General features: G+C 32.6%; 1 long non-coding RNA gene across 5 annotated transcripts in view; it reads left to right on the top strand.

Moving 5' to 3' along the window:
- The window catches only part of LOC114076406, a 14,973-nt gene extending 11,095 nt beyond the window's left edge, over positions 1-3,878 (top strand). For 2 of the 5 annotated variants that reach the window (XR_003577303.1, XR_003577301.1), the window contains 3 exons: positions 1,052-1,136; positions 2,395-2,535; positions 2,627-3,878. This is a non-coding gene — a long non-coding RNA (uncharacterized LOC114076406). Of the gene's footprint in view, positions 1-319; positions 1,023-1,051; positions 1,137-2,394; positions 2,536-2,626 lie in introns of those variants that run through there. The other 3 variants (XR_003577304.1, XR_003577302.1, XR_003577300.1) reach the window with 3 other exon arrangements.
- The last annotated feature ends 5,689 nt before the right edge of the window (positions 3,879-9,567 follow it).

Here is a 9,567-nt window from a genome sequence, read left to right as displayed (position 1 = left end):
GTGTTTGTGAAGCTCCTTCTTGTGGGGTAGGTGGTGCTGCCATTGAGTCTTTTCAAGGTGTGAATCTTTTATCGAAAAGACCTGCTCTGATACCAATTGAAGAAACCTTACCCCAGAACAAGAACCAGGTTCTTGTAAGTTGCTTTTAAGTAAAGACACAAACACTGATTGAATTAAAAACCTTCCTAACTCAAGGAAGGAAAAACCTCGTTTTATTAATTCAGTTATAAGATTTTGTGATTACAACTCAATAATCAAGAAAATCTTATCTCTACTACCTCTCTCGATTGACTCCAATCGATCTCTCCAAATGGCCAAACCCACCTTTTGTTACAACTCTCACTAACACTCAACCCTACAAAGAGCCAAACCCACCCTTTGTACAATAAACTGTAAATTACAATCAAGAACAAAACAAGAAGATAATTCTACACGTTAAAAACCTTCTCACTCAAGAATGTTTTCAACGTAGCAAACCTATCGATCTTGAAGACTTCAGTTTGATAATTAATTCTCACTTTACTCTCTTTGTGAAGTCGTGGTCTTCTATTCTGCGTATGTCCTCTTTTCATAGATATTCATGATGCCTCGAATCCTTATCAAATAAGGTAAGGAAATTGTATTTAAACAAGGATTACTTCTTTTGTACAATCCCTTTTATATACAACTTTCTTCCTTAATTATTAAAGTTTCCTTATTTGCATCAACTTGTATCTTTAATAATTAAGGTTTCCTTATTTGTATCAACTTGTATCTTTAGCACTAATTGGACCGTGTCAATACTTCGTGACAATTTCTGCGATTTCTGGCCGAGTTATTTTACTACTTGTGGCTGGCATCGAACCTGCTTTGCTTAAGTTGCTTGTCGCATTGAACCTGCTTTGCTTAAGTTGCTTGTCTATCATCAAAACATATCAACTTGTAGAATTAGGATTCTATCATACAGGGTCGTGATCAATCATCAAAAGAGTAAAATGCTGATTTTGAAAGTTTCTGACCGTCTCAAGTTGTTAGATTTTCAGGTAAAGCAATGTGTCTGTCTTATTTTCAGGTGTTTTGATAAAAGAAATTGTTATACCTGAAGATGCACTTGACTCTCTAATTCTTACGAAGTCTAATAAAGAAAATTTGATATGGTAATTTGTCTCTTGATTCATATCATTAGTATGGCTATTACAGAAAAAAATAGGTTTTCATATCATCTTACTTTTATGATTTGGTTTAATAAACCATACATTTTTCTCTTCATTTGAATATTTTGTGATGTTGATCTTGACTCCAAAGTCTGAAACAATACTAAATCGACCTTAGAAAGTAATGCGACTAATAACATGTAAGCATGAGGACTTGGTTAGAGCATCATTTCGTGACAATTAAAGGTAGTTGGTTGTACTATATATTTAACTTGTTTATTGGTTAGAATGTTGTTTAGTTTGTATTTATCCAGTTATGAACCAGAAATATGGCACATTGAAGCTTTTTAACTTACAATATTTTAAAGTAAATCCTCATTTTTAAAAAAAGTCTGATGAAATAGGACGCATCTACATTTACCATGTTGCAATAACTATATGAAAAATACTATATTGAGGTCTTCATAGATCAGTAATCGAAGAAGAGAATTGTGTCTTTAGATTGAATTACATATATGTAGACTTTTAAGCATTTATACAGGCATATATGTCTCATATAGTCACTTGCATAATACGAACTTTTAACAAGGGTGAAATAACGCTAGACTTAGAACTCTCTATACTAGACAATAATACAATCTCTCTGTTTTGTATGTATCGTTCATATTTATTGTATTGAAAACGTAGTTGAAACAAAAATTTGCACGAAATTTGACTGAATTAGATTCTTTGAGGTCGAATTGTGGTGCCTCTATCATGCGTGTATCGCAATTTTTTGTGTAAAAAATGGAACACCTTAGTTAATTATTGACCCTCTCACCTCTGCTTCTACTCTTTCTTCTCTGCCTGACAACTTTTATGGCAAGTTGAGAGTCATTTTAAACCTTCATCGGAGTTAAACTTCACTTCAAAGTCTTGTTCCAACTTCTCAAGTTCTTTAAATTATTTACCTGGTGAGTATTCATGTGTGGTATTGACCCTCTTCCCTTATGAATTTTCACTCTTTTTTGGATGATTATCGTGTTTTTGCTACCTGTTATCCTGTTGATTTTTCTTATTTAAGGTCTTCCACAATTTTTCTTGGATTCTTTTGAGTTCTGATAGATGCCTCTTAAAATATACATGCATAATTTTGTTGTCAATATTATGCAGTTCTAGCTCTAAAATACTAAAAATTAGTAGTATTTTCTTATCAATATATGATACTTTTTGTAAATAATTCATAGCTTGATGTAGTCACATGTTTGACGAATTTTGCCAGTGAAGGTATGACTTGTGTGTTATGAAGAGAGATTAGTTACAAGAGTTGATTATGTTGGCGGATGATTCAAGGTGCTAATGAAGTTGAACGCTGGGCTTAGATGAATAAACATTTTCCTCTATAATATCTTTTTTTCATATGGTATTTTTCCCCAATAAAATGAGTAATTTTTATATGTTAAAGGTTTTTTCTTTGGAGTGATTTTGTTTTCTTATGATGTCACAACTTTCAGGTGATTATTGAGAAAGAATCTGAGTTGCCGAATTCTCTGATGCTGCCATGAAATTGGAAGTTCATATCTTAATGCTGAAAATTCAGGGTAAGCTTTCACTATTGATCTTTTTGTTGGTTGAATTTGAACTACATTTTCGAAAAAATTCAGCTACTAATATTGTAAGCTGAGGTGGTATTAAAAAAAATTGTTTTAAATTACAAAGTCAGAAATAACAAACAGGTTGAATTAGGAGAAAAGGTTGATTTCAGGCTCTCCAATTTCCAAGTCCTTTAAGGTACAATTCCACATTTTCTTAAGAAGCTTTAAACATTTTGGCCGTTTTCTTTTGAGAACTGAATTTTTCGCTATTATGTATTATTTATTGATAAGGGCCCGTGATGTTGGTGTTGCATTTATTTTTAGCAGTTGTTCTTGGATAAAAGGTGATACTTTAAAATTAAAAATTCTATTACTAGATTGAGTTCTAGATGTCTGTCATATGATCTTATACTTTCTCGATGTTTTTGCTTCATGAGTGTTCATATTGGTTAAGATGCAATTGATAATGTTAAAATTATTTTTCATCTGATCAATCCAGAAAAAAATGAACATAAGAAATCTATCAAATAAGTAACAATGTTGACTCTAGAAAAAAAATTGAGAAATGAGAGTAATAAAATGTCCACGTAATGGAAGAATCCTATAAGACTAGCTAACTCTTTTCTTTAATCTATCAAATAAGAGTTTGTTTTTCAAGAGTAGCTACTGACTACTAAATTTTTCTTATATCATATGTGAAATAAGAGTAGTAATTTGAGTTGGCAATATAATAGTATTGTGTTAAAGTGCTGCCATACGCTTCTTATAGATACACTTCATGTTTTCTCTTTATTTGTAGCATAGTATTCTTTTCATTGGAATTTTGTGTCATGGTCATTAATGGGTTCCTTGTGTTTTGCTTATTGCATTTGCAGGTTTGGCAATGAAATATGAAAAAATGGAGGTTTTATTTAGTCCATGTATAAACTCTAAAATGTCAGTGACTGTTCCGCAAACACTTTTAGCTAATTTATCCTCACATTCATTTTTTAAATATTTTTACTCTTGTCATGTCCTTCAATGGAAATAAAACAAACATTTATTTTGTATTTCACGAGAGACAATTTTGTATATGAGATGTAGGTGAGACGAAGAGAAGCTGAAATTTTTAGTATGTGCTCTTTCTACGTCCCCGGATTAAGAAGCATAAATAGGTAGAGCGTGATCTCTTGAAGACTGAGTTATTTTAATATATTTTAATTATTTTATTCAGACTTAAGGTTTGATTTGATTGTGAACTGTGGGCGGCCCAAAATAAGAAGTGAACTTTTTTCTTTTAGAACTGCCTAACTTTCATATTTGAATGTGTAGCAACCATTAGAAAAGTATTGGTTCAGTGTTTATAGGAGTTGGGAATCAAAATAAGCCACAAAAATATAAAAGTAATCAAAATAAGTCATTATTTTAGTAAGTAACTAAAATAAGCTTAGTGGAAAAAAAGGTTCCACTATATTCAATTTTCTAAACATTTTCCGTTAGTGTCATAACGTTTATTTTTAATATATAACGGAACTTTTTCTTCCACTTTATAAAGTGGAACTTTTTATTAAACTTTATAAAAAGTTATCATTTCACCTTCACCTTCACCTTCTCTCCCTTTTCTTTTCATGGCTCCAAAAAAAAAATTCACTTTGAAGATGGTCCCTATCCGACAGTTTAAAGAGGCCCCACACTAAACAAATCGAAATTTGGAGTAGCAAAACCTGACAACATTCAACTCATATTCGTTTCTTAAGGTGCAAAAATAGGTAAGATTGCAGCCTTGTACTTGTAGGGAAATTTTATCTTTTTTAGAATGTGGTTTTGGTTTGATTTACTTTCAACCTTAGATTTAATTTAGTTTTGGTTAGGAAGACATCTAAATTCATTGATAGAAAACTTTAGGTTTACACATCCTATAAAAGTTTTAATAGTAACACTACTTCAAAATCATATGAAAATAAAATAAATAAATTAAGAGGAAGAATAGCGTAAAATATAAGACAAAATAAAAGTATCTATGTCATAAAGTACAAAAATTTATTTTTTTGTCTAGCTTTAAGTTGAAACATTTTCTTATTATTTTTTTTCCGCAAAAAATATCAACAAATCTTCCATCATTTTCCCATATGGTGGATGTTATTGTTTGACTATTTCTGCACCAATATGTGTCTTGACTATCAATATACAATTGACTAGTGTTTCAGGATTGAAGTGTTTCAAAGCTTCCATGAATCTCGGCAACTCGGCAAAAGAACCCTCCCAAGTACCATAAACTTTTTCAAAAGCCCGCTTGCTACCAAGATAGGCTTTTCTTTTACTTATTGAAATGTCATATGCTTTAAGAACAGTTGTTTGACATATTTGATGGGAAACCTGAAATTAATAATAATATTAATTATCAAATAAAAAATGAATATTTTCTTATTAAATAAAAATCATCTAGGGATAAAATAGTACCTTGGCGTTCTTTCTATGTCAACACGGAGGACTTAGCAATCATCTCAACATCCAAGTTGAAATGCCCTTCGAGGCACATACCCATGTCACATGTATGTTCTTTAATGTATCTTCCAACTTTCTTCATGTTAGTATGTTTATCAATAAAAGAAGTCAACCTAAATCGACATCCTTATTCTACACGCCTGCAAACAAGTCACCATGATCTCTTTGTCGATTTAATAACAAAGCACTCCCTTGCTATCTTCAAATGTAGAAGTTTAACTGTTCTTTGCAACTGCTTCTTTGAATTGAATAACATGTCTTTTGAAATATAAATAGCATCATTCATGAAATCTTCTGGTTCATGCCACATATATGTTGTGATCTATACTCATCATGTGTATCACCAAAGATATCTGGACTATCCGGGAGATGATCAAGATAAGGAATTTCATGGTACGAAACGGACTCATGGACATTAGTCTTGGCGATCAATTGGGAGTCAAAAAATCATCATTATCTCCTGATTCCTCAGCATTAGGCAAATCATCACTCACTAGCTGATGTTGAGCCGTAATTGGGAAGGTCACGATCATTGATATTCACAGGATCAATGTGCTCATCTTGTGTAATATTTTCCCTATATATGTAAAAAATATACAAAATATTTGGCTCATGCAATTAACTTACTCAAATTAAAAAAACAAGTGTTAGACATAGCGATAATCATCTGCATCAAAAGTAGGCGAGACATGAAAATTTGAGGATGTCCCAACATTTTCCGTCATTTCAAAGTGTGAGGACTGACCAAAATAATTATTTAGTCCATAACTTGGAGCAATATCCCTATCTTGCTGAGGTAAACCGCTACAAAATATATAATAATAGAATAATAACAAATATAAATTAATAAATAATTGACAAAATCAACAAACAACAATCGAAATATAATAATTGAGCATTACCGATCACTTTCATTGATAGTTTCATTTAAATCAAAATCATATCGACTGGTAAGAATATTTTGATAATGTGTCATTTTAGGAAAATCAGTAGATTGAGTTATCAGAAATCCATCAATGCTATTACGATTTTCTAATTAGGGATGAATATCGACTGATAAAGGAGAATGTTGTTGACTAATCTTAGGCTCCTTCCTAACATGGATTTCAAGTATTGTTAACTTGATTTGATCTATATAGTCATTTGGAACCCTCAAAAAGTCGGTCAACGATTCGTCATTATAGATAATCCACTCTCCAAAATTTACTTGTCCTTGTAATAAAAATGAAGTAGGGTATTTTCCGACTATAATCAATTATAATCCGTATTTTTTATATCCATTCTTTCATAAATTGATTAAATAAATTTATGATATCGGACATTAATTGGATATTTAGCATTGTGTTTGGGAGGACAATTATAATAAATAGTATTTCCGTCATGTCTAATTTCATCATTCCAATAAAATGAAACTTTAACTTTAGGTGTGGAAGACATTTTTTTAGATCGAAATGAACAAATAGAAGACTTTATGTTGTAGGTGCTATCAGCTATATATAAACGTCCTTAAATAGAGATTGAAAGATTTTTCAAAATAAAAAAATAAAAATACATAATGAAATATTTTTTTCCGTTTTAATGACATATCAAAATCAATATAATTTATATGATAACACTGAAAAAGCTTCTTCAAGATGTGAAAAATATTCTTCTTATAAAGTGTAATAAATAGTTCCACTTTATAAAGTGGAATAAAAAGTTCCACTTTATAAAATGGAATAAAAAGTTCCACTTTATAAAGTGAAAGAAAAAACTCCACTTTATAAAGTGTAAGAAAAAGTTCCGTTATACATTAAAAATAAACGTTATGACACTAACGGAAAACGTTTAGATTATTGGATATAGTGAAACTTTTTCTTCCACTAAGCTTATTTTAGTTACTTACTAAAATAGTGACTTATTTTGGTTACTTTTATATTTTTGTGGCTTATTTCGTGTTTATAGCTTTAAGGAGGAACAGAGCTACAAAAAGTTGGCGTTGATATTCATAAAAAAACAAATGGTGAAGCTTGTCAATTGTAAATCAATTATGTACAAAGGGTTTAACTGGTCGATACTGACAGGTGCAGCCTAGGGGTGGCAGGGTGATACACTCAAACTTACTTCTCAAATAAGAAGTAAAGCGGTCGTGTCATGTAAATAACCTAACTAGTGAGGTTGGGATCGTTCCCACGAGTAAAATAGTCTAGACTTAACTTCAACCTGTTATTACTATTGTTCGGTTGATGACTTCCTTAGAAAGTAAAAACATAAAAATGGGGGTTTGTATTTCCTAATGAATAAAAATAACTAACGAAATTGAAAGAGACACTTAACGGTTTTGAATGTTGGATTTTAATTAATTAATCAAAGTAACTAGGGTTTACGTGTTCCCCACAGGTTCATAACTTGATAAATCTAACTATAACAATTCTTTCCTAGTATCTTGCATGCAAAGTGATAAGTTATGTATTTCTAAATCCTTGGTCCGGCATCTAGAAAATCTCACTCCGCACCTTGGTCCGGCTACGTGTGTTGCTTTCCTAACCCTTATCTTTACCTCATATTAAGCATCGTATTCGATATTTGACTAAGTTATTACCTCGTACCAATCAATACTAGCCTATTAGATAGTATACACTAAATCTATGTTAATAATTCTTTTCCTATTATCTACCTCCTTGGTCCGGCAAGTAGCATTAAGGCGAGTTCTAACGTTGGCCATCCGTTAAAAAGACTTCTAAGCGAAAGAATTATTAATACATGCAAGACACTATTCTAGAATTGTTATTTTAGTTAGGGTTTATCTCATTATTTGCCTATGGTTCCCACAACCCTAGTTATGGAGTTTAGTTACTCATAGCCATAAACACAATATTCAAATATATTAAATAAGAATTCATGTACTTACTTCAATGAGAAAGAATAAAATCCAAAAGGTTGCTTGATTAATCACCAAAAATCACTTGCAAGAATTCTCAAAGTAATCAATAATCTCACGAAAAGTCTAATGATTATCAAGAATCTCACAATACAATGTTTACCAATACGGAGTTTTAACAATCTAAGAGTCTAACTATCAGGTGTCTAACCTCAAAAACGAGGTTTTTCGAACTATTTATAAAAAAACAAAAACCTAATTAAACAAGGATTCTAATTGCTGGAAATCTGCCAAAACGCGGCTGGGTCGACGGACCTCACGACGGATCGTCATGGTCATGACGGACCGTCATGGACTCCGTCGTCCCATACTTATGCAATTTCTTCTGCTGCTCCTCTTCATTACCCTCGACGGCAAGTATGACGGACCGTCATAGGCACAACGGTCCGTCGAGGGTCTTCGTTCCAAAACACTTCAACTCTTGGAATATGGGTACTGGGATTACTTCTCTGAACTTCATGACGAACCTGCAGGACGGACCGTCATAGACACGACGGACCGTCACAAGCTTCGTAACCCCACACTTGGTCAGACTTCCCCATCTTCCTTCAGCAGCTGCACTACGCTGCCACCTACGGACCGTCACAAGCACGACGGACCGTCATAAGCTCCGTAGGTGGTCTCTTCTGCATTTCTTCGCTCAAAATCTCCGCATTCATCTTTGGACAGATTTCCTGCAAAATAAAGAGAAACTTATATAAAAATTAGCACAAAAAGGCTTTTGGACACACTAAACTTAAGGAAAAAGTATTAATAATACCGTGAAACCACGGTATATCAACACCCTCAACTTAAATTCGTTGTTTGTCCTCAAGCGACGCACTATGACTCACTACACAATCTTTGTACAATAGTATTCATGTTTTATCCTTTGCAATCATTTGGCTATCAATCCCGATTAATCTCATCAAATCTATGCATGCTATCACTATTAGGCTTGAATTTTTGTGGGATCAGAACATGACACAGACTCACCATGCATTAACACCTATCCTCTTCAATTTCTCACCGAGGTGCTAACAATTCTGGTATTGCAACTAGTGTCCTCACTTTAGAACAAAATCCTCATTTTTCACACAATGATTTCAGTTTGAGTATAAGGATTACTTTTCAACACTCGCTCTCAGAACAAAGTCACACTCATTCATACCTATTGCCATAAGCTTGCCCTTATTTTCACTGCCTTAAGTTCGCTATACAACCCTTAGGATCACGATAGGACTTTCTTAGCTTGTAACATAGGCTCAGGGTCAGGTAGGGTATATTTAGGTATACTTTAGTGACTTTTTGCCCTCCTTGACATATCGGCTAAACCTTCCCTCTTTCTATCATTTTATCTCGCCCAGTTTCTCATATTCTTTCACCTTGCTATTTTCTCTTCTTTCTTCATTTGTGTAAGTGACTCTCTTCTTTTCTTGCTTGTATTTATTGTTTTTTTTTATTTCACTTTTCTTTC

Source organism: Solanum pennellii, chromosome 3 (genome assembly GCF_001406875.1).
Source record: "Solanum pennellii chromosome 3, SPENNV200".
Classification (NCBI taxonomy): Eukaryota; Viridiplantae; Streptophyta; class Magnoliopsida; order Solanales; family Solanaceae; genus Solanum; species Solanum pennellii.
This window is presented reverse-complemented; position numbering and strand designations above follow the sequence as displayed.